Below are 11,812 nucleotides of genomic sequence, written 5' to 3' on the forward strand. Positions count from 1 at the left end.
AATGATTCTGAAAATATTTTAGAGCAGCAACTTATTTTTCAAGACTCGTGGTTTTGTTCCAAGTTTGGATCTGTGCTTCTTAGTATGGCTTAACTGTAGCATTTGCATTTTTTGGCAAAAATGACTCAGAAGCCAGGCAGTGAAAGAGTTTGGGAGCTGGAATTCTGGACCTGGCTGGGCTTTAGTTTAGGGAAACCTTTATGAACATTGGTCTTTCTGCTCTCCCAAAGACAGACACATACCAGATCTTGGAAGGATTTATCAAGTGAGCTCAATTATTTAAATTTCTAATTGTCTTGGATGCATGTAGAAAATTGACCCTGTCCTTAGCACTTCAGCATTTGAGTTTATTTGGTTATCTTTTATTCTCTTTCCTTTCCCACCCACTCTTTCTTATTGCTTTAGTATTTAAATATGTGTTAGATTTGTTTTTCAGCAAGAACAAACAACAAAGGAGGATTTTAGAGACCTTGCCCATTTATGTAAGAATTCTATACAGAAAGTCAAAGGTCATCAGGAATTAACACTTGCAAGGGATGTTGAGGCCGTCAAGAAAACTCTAAATTACAAACAAATTGTAGAGCAAGGAAAACATGGCCCATTTCTGAGTAGGGCAGGTGTTCTGTTGCCATTTGAAACACAGAGGGTTGGCATATTCAGTTGCTGCTTTACCTCAGTCTTCACCAACAGTGTCTTCCAGGCCTCTCTCCTTAAAGAGAAGGAACTACCAGCCATGAATGTAGATCAGGTAAGGAATTACTTGAGAGTTCAAATCATCCAAGACCAGAAATCTGTACAGGCTGCATCCAAAAGTGCTGAGAGAATTTGTCATAGTGAGGCTACTCTCTGTCGTCTTTCACGTGTTGAGTAGAGTGGAGATCCCCAGTCACTGAAGGATAGCAAACATTGCACTGTCTTCAATGCAGACTAAAAGAACAACTACAGAAGTGGCAGACTGATTAACCACTCTTTGTTCTCTGGAAAAATCATGGACCAAGTCTCTTTGGAATACATTTCCACAGAAAGTTCCTACAGAAGTTGATTGGGAAAGTCAGCCTGGAGTTAACAAAAGTATATCATACTTCACCAATGCAAGTTCCTTCTAGAATAACATAAGTGAATTTGTGGATAAGTAGACAGCAGTGGATGGTGTTTACCTTAATTTCAGCAAGGCTTTTGGCACTGTTGTCCATAATATTTCTGTTATGGGTTAACCCTGGTCAGCTGCTAAGCACCACACAATCCTTCTTCCCCAGCAGGAGTGGAGAAAGAATATGAGGAACAAAAAAGTGAAAAAACTCATCAGTCGAGATAAACAGCTAAACAAGTGAAGGAAAGAAGTGGATAAAACTCCCCACAAAACAGTGGTGCAAAGATCCAAGCTAAATATAAGATAGCAGTGTGCCCTGGTAGAAAAGAAGGCCCAACACTTACCTGGTTTGTGTTATCAGCCAGGTTGAGGGAAGCAATTATTCCCCTCCATTCAGCACTTGTAGCAGCTGTCTCATGACTCAGCAAAAGATGGATCCAGCTATTTCAAAGTGGTGTTGCATAATGGGAGGAAAACACAAGGGGTATAAGTGAAAACAAAAAAGGTTCAGGAAGAATATAAGGAAAGGGTTTTTTCACTGTGAGTGGTGTCATGTGGTGGATCGGGTTGCCCAGAGAGAAACAGTCTTCATTCCTTGGTTTATTTCAAGTTTGGACAGGATAAAGGCCTGATCTGTAGCTGTCCCTGCTTTGACTTGGAAGTTTGGCTAGAAATCTGCTGAGATCCTTTCCAATTTAAATTATCTTATGAGCCTACAAGCATGGCATATGTTGCATGGTCAAAATTCATTTTTAGGTCTAAATACCAGGGCAACCACACAAAGTAGGGACCCTCCCTTTTGCTATACGTGGGTAGAAGTATGCAGCATAATGGGAACCAACTTCATGGGCTTGGCAGGGTAGCATGGCATATTATGGTAAGAAAGGAAAGGACAAAGCCAGAGACCTTTTCAGAACTCTACTGTCAGGAGATACTGTCTCTTGAATGACAAGACATAATTGACCAACTGGTCAGTGTCACTGTTCATTCTCTGAAAAGGTGTTCAGTTCACCTGAAGATGGGAATGAAGAGAATTGTTTTACCACAATATATGTTCATGTGAGTGTACGTCTGTTTCCTATGATAATGTATGAATTGGGATGTGTTAATAAATCTGCATCTAATGATAGTTTGTAATGAAATGTGATGTGAGAACAATACAGCACAGTGGAGGTGACTCTGGATCCCCATCATTATATTAACTGATGGAATTAGCTATGATTTTTCTTTCTTTATGAGGAAAATGGTTTGCTGAAGAGTGTGGATATGCTACTAGCTAAACCAAACATTGTTTCTTCCCAGAAAGGAAGGGAATTCCTGTGGGGAATTCCAAACTGCAGGAACAAATCAACTTTGATACAATTTTATAATACCTCTTGAGTGCCATTAGATGGCTACAGGCTATCTGTATCATTTGATATATGTTTGCAGGATTGTACTGAGGCAAAACAACCTGGCATGATACTTGTTGTAAGTATAAATAAAGCATGTATTTGCTGCACAAAAGCAATTGAACATTCAAATTTAAGACTATTTATCTACATTTATGGATTCTTTGATGAGAGCCAATAAAAAGGATTTTGTATGTGTGTTTGTGTTGCTTTGGTTTTCTGAATCCAGTCATTAAGGATGCATAGCAGGTTGGGTAAAACCCGTCTAATAAAGTAAGGTAGTATAACATAATTTTCTTTAAATGAGAAAGCCAACTTGGCTTCAACAACCTGATTTTTCAATGTTTTTGTTTTAATCTTTGTGAAAAAAAAAAAAAGAGGAAAAAATGTGAGATATGAAATTGAATAAATTACTAATAACTTGTGTTTAATCTCTGAGCTTCTGCTTATTTTTGAGTGAAGACAAGCAGCTCTGGGGTGCTGCCATTGCAGCAGACACTGCTGGAGGCAAGGCTGGTCATCACCCTGGATCAGTTCTCCAGATCACAGGTAACAAAGAAAAGACTGAATATTCATCTTGTTATTGAAGTAAAGTATCCTCAGATTCTACTTTGGGGAGGTTTCTCCCTCACCTCCAAAAGCAAAGAAAGTGTTGATTTCATTAAGGCCCTTGAGGGTTGGAATTTGAACCATTTTACTAGGGAAACTGGAAAATACTAACGGTGAAATACCAGATATTCTGTATTTTATTTGACCTATTTTTTTTCTTATTTTGAGAGAAAACCAGCTAAACAGGTTTCCCAATGATGGGAATTCTTCATTTCCTTGGAGCTGAAGGACGGTATAATTTTTACTTCACATCAGTACTTGCCTGTTAACGTTATTAGTCCATGAAGTTCTTGCTCTGGATCCCAGATAGGAGGAGCCTATTAGCTATAGCAACTTAAAAACATACATGCAAAAATCAAATCTCTGTGGTATAGACTAAGTGAGCTTGTATTAATTCTTCAATAACAAAAATCTTGCTTGTTCAGGCTTCAGCATGAGGGACTTAAGGACCTGTACTTTGATTTTCTCCCAGACTGCCCAGGCTGGCCAAGAGACCTCTATCAGAGCCAGCCCTGCTATTGCACAAAGTTATGGTGCAGGTCCTTGTTGCTCCTTCAGTGCTCAACTAATCTGCCCTGATCCATCTAAGATGAATACAAGGGTGCAGCCCTTTCACTCTGCAAGATCATAATTTTCAGTGAGATTACTTCAGAGACAGAGGAGGAAATAAGGTAGCCATCAGTCATTCACCTTCATTTGGCAAACAAAACCCACGATGACCTCTCCTGTTCTCAGATAGGAGAGCACAAAATCACCTACAATATCTATTTCCACTTTTTGAGTAAAGAAGAAGTGTAGTCTGCATCAGATTGTTGTCTGAATCCTCTTCCCTGGTTTTACATAGCTATTCTGTCTGTCTTCAGTAACATTTTTAGAGCTCTGTCTTTGCTCTTAACAGGACTGAAGTCTTTTGCAAGCAAAGACGTCAAAATCAACCACTGTCTTGTGGAAGAAATTTCTGCAGAAGAGCATCAGAGGACTAGTTGTCAGTCCTATTTCTTTGGACACATGGGAAAATCAGATGCTTTCTAACTATGACTAAAAAAACCAAAAGAAAATGATCCGACAAAAAAAAGAAACCAAATGAAAATTCCCACTTATAATGGATCCCATTATCTCCTCAGCTATAGTTTTGGATGATACAAGAAGAAGCAATTGGTGATGTCAGAAAATCTATGGATAGTTTACAGAAAGAAGTACCTTCTTCACTACACGTAGTTTGAGAGCTGGAAAAGAAAATTCCAGTATTTAAAATGTATTCTAGTTTTATTACCTCTAAATAGATCAATCTATTTTATTACCAAGAATAATTGTTAAGGCTTATATCTCTGCAGATACTTGAATCAAGTTCATGGTAATAGTTTTGTACAGTGTAGGATTCTGTAGGTTTCAACACTGAGCAGAGAGAAGTTTTATGTGCTTGTATCCTTTTTTTTGAAAATGACATACTTGGTTCCTTGAAATCTAGGAGGTTGGGCTGAGACCCTGAAGAAAAATTACCCTTAAAACTCAGAAGCATTCGCATAATCCAAAAGTATTTAAATATGACTTGGGAAGTTAGGTGTTCTCCCTTATTTACAAAAATCTAGATTTGGAGGTATTAAGCATAATTCTTGTGGTAAAGCTTATAATGCTGCTTTCATTCACCTTTAGAATTAGAAAAAAACCACGCTTAATACATGGGAAAAAAATTGAGTTTTCTGAGGGTAGGAAGGGCTAAATATTTCTCTGCCTGTATTGTAATGAAATGATTGCACACCTTTAAAAGGCAGCAAAACTAGCTAAAATTCAAAATTTGAGTCTTGGCACTAAATAACGTGAAGACATCCATCAACTCTGTATTTATTTGTTTGGTGTTTCTCTATTGTTTTTATTTTTTATGGCAAATGTATTCGTAAATGACATTTTCCCCTTTCTTATTTTCTAGCTATGTTATTCAGACCCTATTTGAGCCAGTGCATTTTGATCTGTCAATGAAACAGTGAGAAATACTCTGCACACAGTTGTAGTATTAGTAACGTACAACTCAAGTGAATCTGTGTAACATTTTATGTGCAAAACCTGATAAATTAAGTACTAACATTTCCTATCCATTAAATATAAAAGCTGCAACTGAATGGGAGATGAAACCATTCACCTTTTATGTTGCAGTGTGATTCTGAAAGAAGCTGGTTTTGCTAATTGACTCAAAGCTTCAAGCTTTTGAAGACCTCTGTTGTTCTCGAATATTCCCTCAAGTACTCCATGAAAAGCCTAGAAGCTTCAGAGTCCTTGAAATGGCTATCTTCACTTTAGCAGCCCTAATGTGAAAAAGGCCCTCTTAGCCATTCAGTCATACTATTCTAGTGAAAAGTCAAGTATGTTATGAAAAGTAGTATCTCCTGCAGTTTTTCTTTCCCTCAGAGGATCAGTGAACAAAGACAAGTGTTTAAATAATATCCACCTGAGTCCTAATTTCTACTTGAAGGTCAAGGCTTCAGCCTGTAAGTCTTAAGCTTGTCATTGCTTCTAGGAGTTTTCTGCTACTTAGAATTACTATTTGAAGACTGTCTTGTTCATAATCACTTAACTTATGTTCTAGAGGTAAAGCAGAACTCTTTTCTCTTCTCTTTGTTAAGAGATATTGGCAAATGTGTGCCACCTGAGTCAGGCCCATTTCACAAAACAGCTCTTCAGGAAATCTTTGGACACAAACAACTGTAACAAATCTGGTTGCCCATGTGCTGACAGCCTGCTACTTCTTCCATTTCCATGCTAACCATGCATATGATAATTCATCAAAACATCTTTCAATTTTGCATTATCATACTTATAGCAATGGAGTGATAGGGACCGTGTGCTTTCAACTTGTGATATCTTTTTGATTTCACAATTTTTACATACTACAGAGAAACATGAGAACTGAGTAAAGTAAATAATAAGATATCCAAGAAGGAAAGTTTTTACAGCTGTGTTTTGCAGTGGTCTTAAGACATCCTCAAAGACAATTTTTAGGTGATTACTGCAATGAGAATATTACATTGATATTTGTGATATAGATTGCAGATACTAATTTACAGGAATGGATTATGGGAATTTCCTCTTTTGTTTAACAAGAATTTACCAGCTAATTTTTTGGATTAAAATTTGAGATAAGCCTACTGGTTTGTACTGATCTCAAGTGTGAACTTGCTGCTCTCAGTGATTATCAGCAGCCTTTACGATAAGTGTGTTTAGGTTTAGTATTCTGTATTATCAGCTCTACTGATTCAACAAATCTGATAGATGTTTTGTCTGTTCTTGCTGCAGCCATAGATAACCACGTATTATTCAAGGGAAGATTGCTCCATCACAACATTTCATTCTATTTGTTCAGTTTTCTCCAGAAAGGGAGAATTTTCCAATATTTAACTCAACATATCATGCTCTCAGTTAATAACGAGTCCAATTCCATGCCATGCTGCAAACTTATTGCAGTATAATCTCTATTTATTGTTTTCGGTTATTTTGCAAAGTCAGCATGAAACAGCTTTTTGCTTGCAAAGTGACTGGAAATCTTTACAATATAATGAAGGAAAATTTAAGTTGAATGTTGTTGTCAAGTGGAGGTTATTGACCAATGCCTTCAGGTCTGGGATGGAAACTGGCACAGGATTATTGCTTCACCCATCTGGGTGCTCCTTTTCTATCCTGGGAAGGTATCTTACTTCATCCCTGCACTGATCCTCCTGACCACAAAAGCTTCTCTGTAGTGGCAAAAAAGTTGCAGTTAATACATTTGTTCTCTAAATTGAAGTATCTGTTACAAAATGCTGGAATAACCACTAAAGCTTACATATACAGATCGGTGTTTTTACTTTCCTCTGGAAGGAGGATGCTTCTCTGCAGGTCTTAGGCTGCAGGGCATATCTGGGGCCCCTCACGGGGCCTGGGAAGTGGGAGACAGTCTCAAAGGGGGTAGGAGATGTGCACTTGTTGAGGATGCAGCATCATAGAGAACAAACATAAGAGCATGCAGCATCAAAGATGAGGGGAAAGAGATTAATGAGACCTGCTCTGAAACTCCAGAGGCTCAAAAGCCCAACTTCCCTGCTGCACTGAAGGAGGGACTGGCAGAGATTTTGCCTATCAGATTTGGAAGTGAAGACTCCCAGAGTGGCTAAAGCCGGCTGTGATTTGTGGCACCAGGGGAAGGCTCCTATTCCACCTGAAGATTTGCAGCATGGGATCAATTCAGAGCTCTGGTAGCAGACAAGGGGCTGGGACCTCTGTCTAATGAAGCATCCAAATCAACTGAACCTCAGGCATGCAGCAGCACCAGGAGGAAGTGGCTAGCGGGAGGAATAGTCCTTACCGAAATGAATGAAGGACCCCAATTGCCAACTTGACATGCCCCTTGGGTCAGTTTGCTGCTTGTCAGGAGCTCCAGTTCAGGAGAGTGTGAAGAGACTCCCAAGGCTTATCCAGTCCTCAGACTATTAATCCCTGCTATTGTCCCATGAGGTCACCAGTGATGCTGGTGGGGCACATCTGGAACATATCAAGCATGGCTATATGGGTCTAGGGGTGATGGTCATGGGCTTGAGGCCCAGAGGTTTTTCTACTTCATCCTGTCAGTGGTCCTGTCCATTTTCTTATTTTGATGCCCCTTGTATTCCTGGGGCTTCATTTGAGCTATGATCTCCTGTTTCACATAGACTGGACTATCAACATGAGATGTCTTTTTGCACCACAGGTAGATATGTTCAGTTGTGCAGTGTTGGTCTACCGGGCTGACTAAGCTGCCAAAAAATTTAGCGTTATCTGAACTCAAGCATGGCACTAAATAGATGAATCTTGCCCTGCAGGAGAGATATCAGCTCATATTTGCAAGGAAATGTCTGAGATAAACTGCTTGGGTGTCTGCAGCTATGCTTTGCTGGATTGTATAGATGTATTCTTGCTGAAACCATCAGTTTTATCACAAATCAGTTTTAAGCACAAATACAGCCTGGGCAGAGAAAGTTAATTAAGAGAGCAGCCCTGAAGAGAAGGACTTGAGTGAGCTGGTGGATAAGAAGCTCAACATGAGCCATTAATGTGCACTCACAGCCCAGAAAGCCAAGTGTGTCCTGGGCTGCATCAAAAGCAGTGTGGCCAGCAGATCAAAGGTGGTGATTCAGCCCCTCTACTCTGCTCTAGTGAGACCCTACCTGGAGTGCTGCACCCAGCTCTGGGGTCCTCAGCACAGGAAGGACATTGACCTGTTGGACCAAGTAAAGAAGAAGGTCACAAAGGTGATCAGAGCGATGGAGCACCTGTTCTATGAAGACAGGTTGAGAGAGTTGGGATTGTTCAACATGGAGACGAGAAGGCTTAAAGATAGACCTTATAGCAGCCCTCCAGTACCTAAAGGGGTCTACAAGAAAGCTGGAGAAAGATGTTTTACAAGGGAATGTAGTGACAGGACAAGAGACAATGACTTTAAACTGAAAGAGTGTGGATTTAGATTAGATATTAGGAAGAAATTCTTTACTGTGAGGGTGGTGAGGTGCTGGAACATGTTGCCCAGAGAAGCTGTGGATGCCCCATCCCTGGAAGTGTTCAAGGCCCGGGGGGGATGGGGCTTGGAACAACTTGGTCTAGTGGAAGGTATCCCTGTCCATGGTGGAGAGGTTGGAATTAGATGATGTTTAAGATCCCTTCAAACCCAAACAATTCTATGAATTCTTTATAGTTTCCAGTTGGACATACTCCTTGGCCACAGGCTAAAACTTTCTCTGTATGAGAGAGGTCATGGTTCTTATGTATAATTTTCCAAATTTCTATTTCACTGTCTCAAGTGCTGCTGTTTCTCTTGCTTTTCTGGAACATTATATTCAATCAGAACTATGAAATGCTGGTGTGAGAGAAGTTTGCAAGCTAGTGGACAAAGATCTGTTACAGCCATATTCTGTGATTCTGTGTGGGCAAGAAAAACTATTACTGCGAGTGGTGCACCTCAAATGCTGCACTCAAATGCAATCAGGTGTGTAGAGAAGGGGTGGAATCTCTGTTGTTAGCGATTCTTGGAATACGCCTGAATTGAACCTTAAGCAATCTGATCTAGTTTTTGAAGTTAGCCTCAGAGGAAGGGCTTAAATGGCAGTCATAGTTCCTTTCAACCTAAACCCTTTGATTACTCTCTGAAGAACTCATACCTAAACACGCAGGGCTAAATCCAAAGCAGTTATCTGTACACATTCATATGCTTTAAAAGTTAATGTAGGTATAGAGAGAATATGTATGACTGAGCATATTTCTTATCAGTTATTTCTTATCATCACTGCCGAGGGGGAACTGGTCAAGGCTGACTAACACAGTTCTGTCAGGGTTTTCAAGAGTCTAACTCCTGAAGAGAGGAAATAGGAAGCATTGCTGTTTTTCAACAACTACAGGACCTGCTTTTCTTATCAAGTCCTTTTTATTCTTTTACTCTTGGAGTCCATTTCCATTATGAGTTACATAGAAATATAGTTCATAGTCCTTTTTTGCAAGTTCACCCCTTGGTCTTGAAAATATTGTATGTTTAAACGTGCACTTTAATTTTGTTCTGTATTTCTCCCAATGCACAAGGGATTTAGTGAATTCAAATGATTAACAAATATTGGTAGTCAGGTCTTTGTTTTTTCAGCTTGCATGCTAAATGTTAGCACTATTCAATTTGAAATGGTTGAGATAATGATCTCTATCCTTGTAGCATGTTACTTTATCTAGCCTGAGCAGCCTATTTTTCTGTCAGACAGTCAAGTTACATGCCGTGGGAGTTTTTAAGGCAGATAAATAATAAAATTGAAACACTGACTGATTAGTTTGTACCTACGGCAAATTTAGCTTAGAAAAATATTCTCAGATTTAAATGGGTAAGTGCAGATTTTTCATGACATTTCTACTAAAAGTGTGTATTAACCAGAAAACAATAGGCTTCATTGACTTCAAAAGGAAATACACATCACTATTTTAAATTGTACTCAGAGTGAACTGTGAAATCAGTTTGATTTTGTTTTATAAAGAAAATAATATGAATTAGTTTAATTTTATGTTATATTCGAATGTAATCATTTTATATTTGTAGCTACAGTTCAGTGAAATATTACTTTACAGTGAGGCTTTTTCTTTACTGTTCAGAAGATATTATCTTACAGTATTTTCTTCTAGAACCACTCAAAGCTGTTTAAATTAGTGGTTCCCTTTCCAACATCAATTTTTCCGCAGTAAAAGTAAGGTAGCATTTGGAATTCTTGATTGAAAAGCCTCCTTTCTGGAGGTCTCTGTGTTGGATTGGACCTGGCCCCCCGCCAAGTCCCCCAGACTACAGTGAAAAACCTCCTTCCCAAAGGAAAAAAAAAAACCTAAATAGCAAAGCTATAGCAAAAAATATGTATTTTACATATATCACAGTTATATACTGTTAAAATACTGTGTACATATAAAAATGGGAACCCCAAACAATCCCAAAGGGAAAGGGAAAGGGAAAAGAGAAAAAGGACAAAAACACAAAAGAAAACCCAAATCAGGTATGCACAATCGGAAAAGAACTAGCAAAATGAAATCTCAGTACTTCCCTTGAGAAAGCAGGATTGTGCCAGACACCGCTGCCTCCCTCCGCTTCCCGGGCCAACAGAAAACAACAGACCTGACCAGGCCTCAGCCCACACAAGCAAAGACCAGCCGCAGGGAACCTGTCGCCTTCAGACCTCACTGGAAGAGAAGAGGGCAGAGCCTTCTCTCTCATTCTTATTTATACCCCTGCTTACGTAAAGAATAGCATGGAATACAGGGAACGTAGGGTACTTCCCTGGTTACAAGCTGGCCGCCAAGGAAGGCCTTAAAACCAAACCATTACAGTCCCTAGTCCAACCTCCTGCTCGGAGACTCCTACTAGCATCAGCACTATTTTGGGTTAGCTGTGGCACTGTCCTGTTATCTCAAAAACTGCTACGAATGGAGAACATGTATCTATACACACAACAGTACAATTTTTCGAAGTTTAGATTTGCATTTCAAATTTTAAAACTACTACAGTTATAGAAAGAGAATTACTGTAAGAGAGTAGAAAATGGTCTCTTTTTAATAAATTCTGTTTTAATTTTAGAAAGTTTTACAGATTTGATGATGGTCTTCCGACAAACTCTTCAGGATCTGTTCTAAACCCTTTTGAAATCAGCAAGCATCAGGGAAAAAGAGCAGATCTAAATACAGTCAGAGCTACCTGCCTTAGGATCAGCAGAAATTTTCCGTACAGGCACTTTTCTACCACAGAGTGTTGATGTACTGAAGGAGAAACACCCTGTGGAAATGTGGCAACACTGATAAAGTTTTCAAAGAATATTAAATATCTTTCTGCCTTCTTTCTGGCCGGTTTGGCTACCAGCCTCTTCACCCCTCAGTAGGTCACCCACAGGCTGCAATAATGCAAGGCTTCCAGGTTCCCTTTGGAACTGAAATGACATGAAGCAGTGTTTCACTTCCATTAGATGTTCTTTTAGCCTCTTGGAATTTTGTCCTCTTTGCTGGATGGATTTATTTCAAGGTTTACAGGCAAGTAGCAATTGCTCTCTAGATCAGGCCTTGATCAGAACTGCTGTGGGCAAATCTACTCTACGACATATGTAAAATCAATAGAAAGGTGAGAGGAGCTGATTTCTTGTAGTTTGTGGTGTTCTGCCTCTTCTCAGGCATGGGATAAGTACTGTAAAAATTGTACAAGATTGGATGCAGAATG

This window comes from Chiroxiphia lanceolata, chromosome 1 (genome assembly GCF_009829145.1).
Source record: "Chiroxiphia lanceolata isolate bChiLan1 chromosome 1, bChiLan1.pri, whole genome shotgun sequence".
In the NCBI taxonomy this organism is placed as follows: domain Eukaryota; kingdom Metazoa; phylum Chordata; class Aves; order Passeriformes; family Pipridae; genus Chiroxiphia; species Chiroxiphia lanceolata.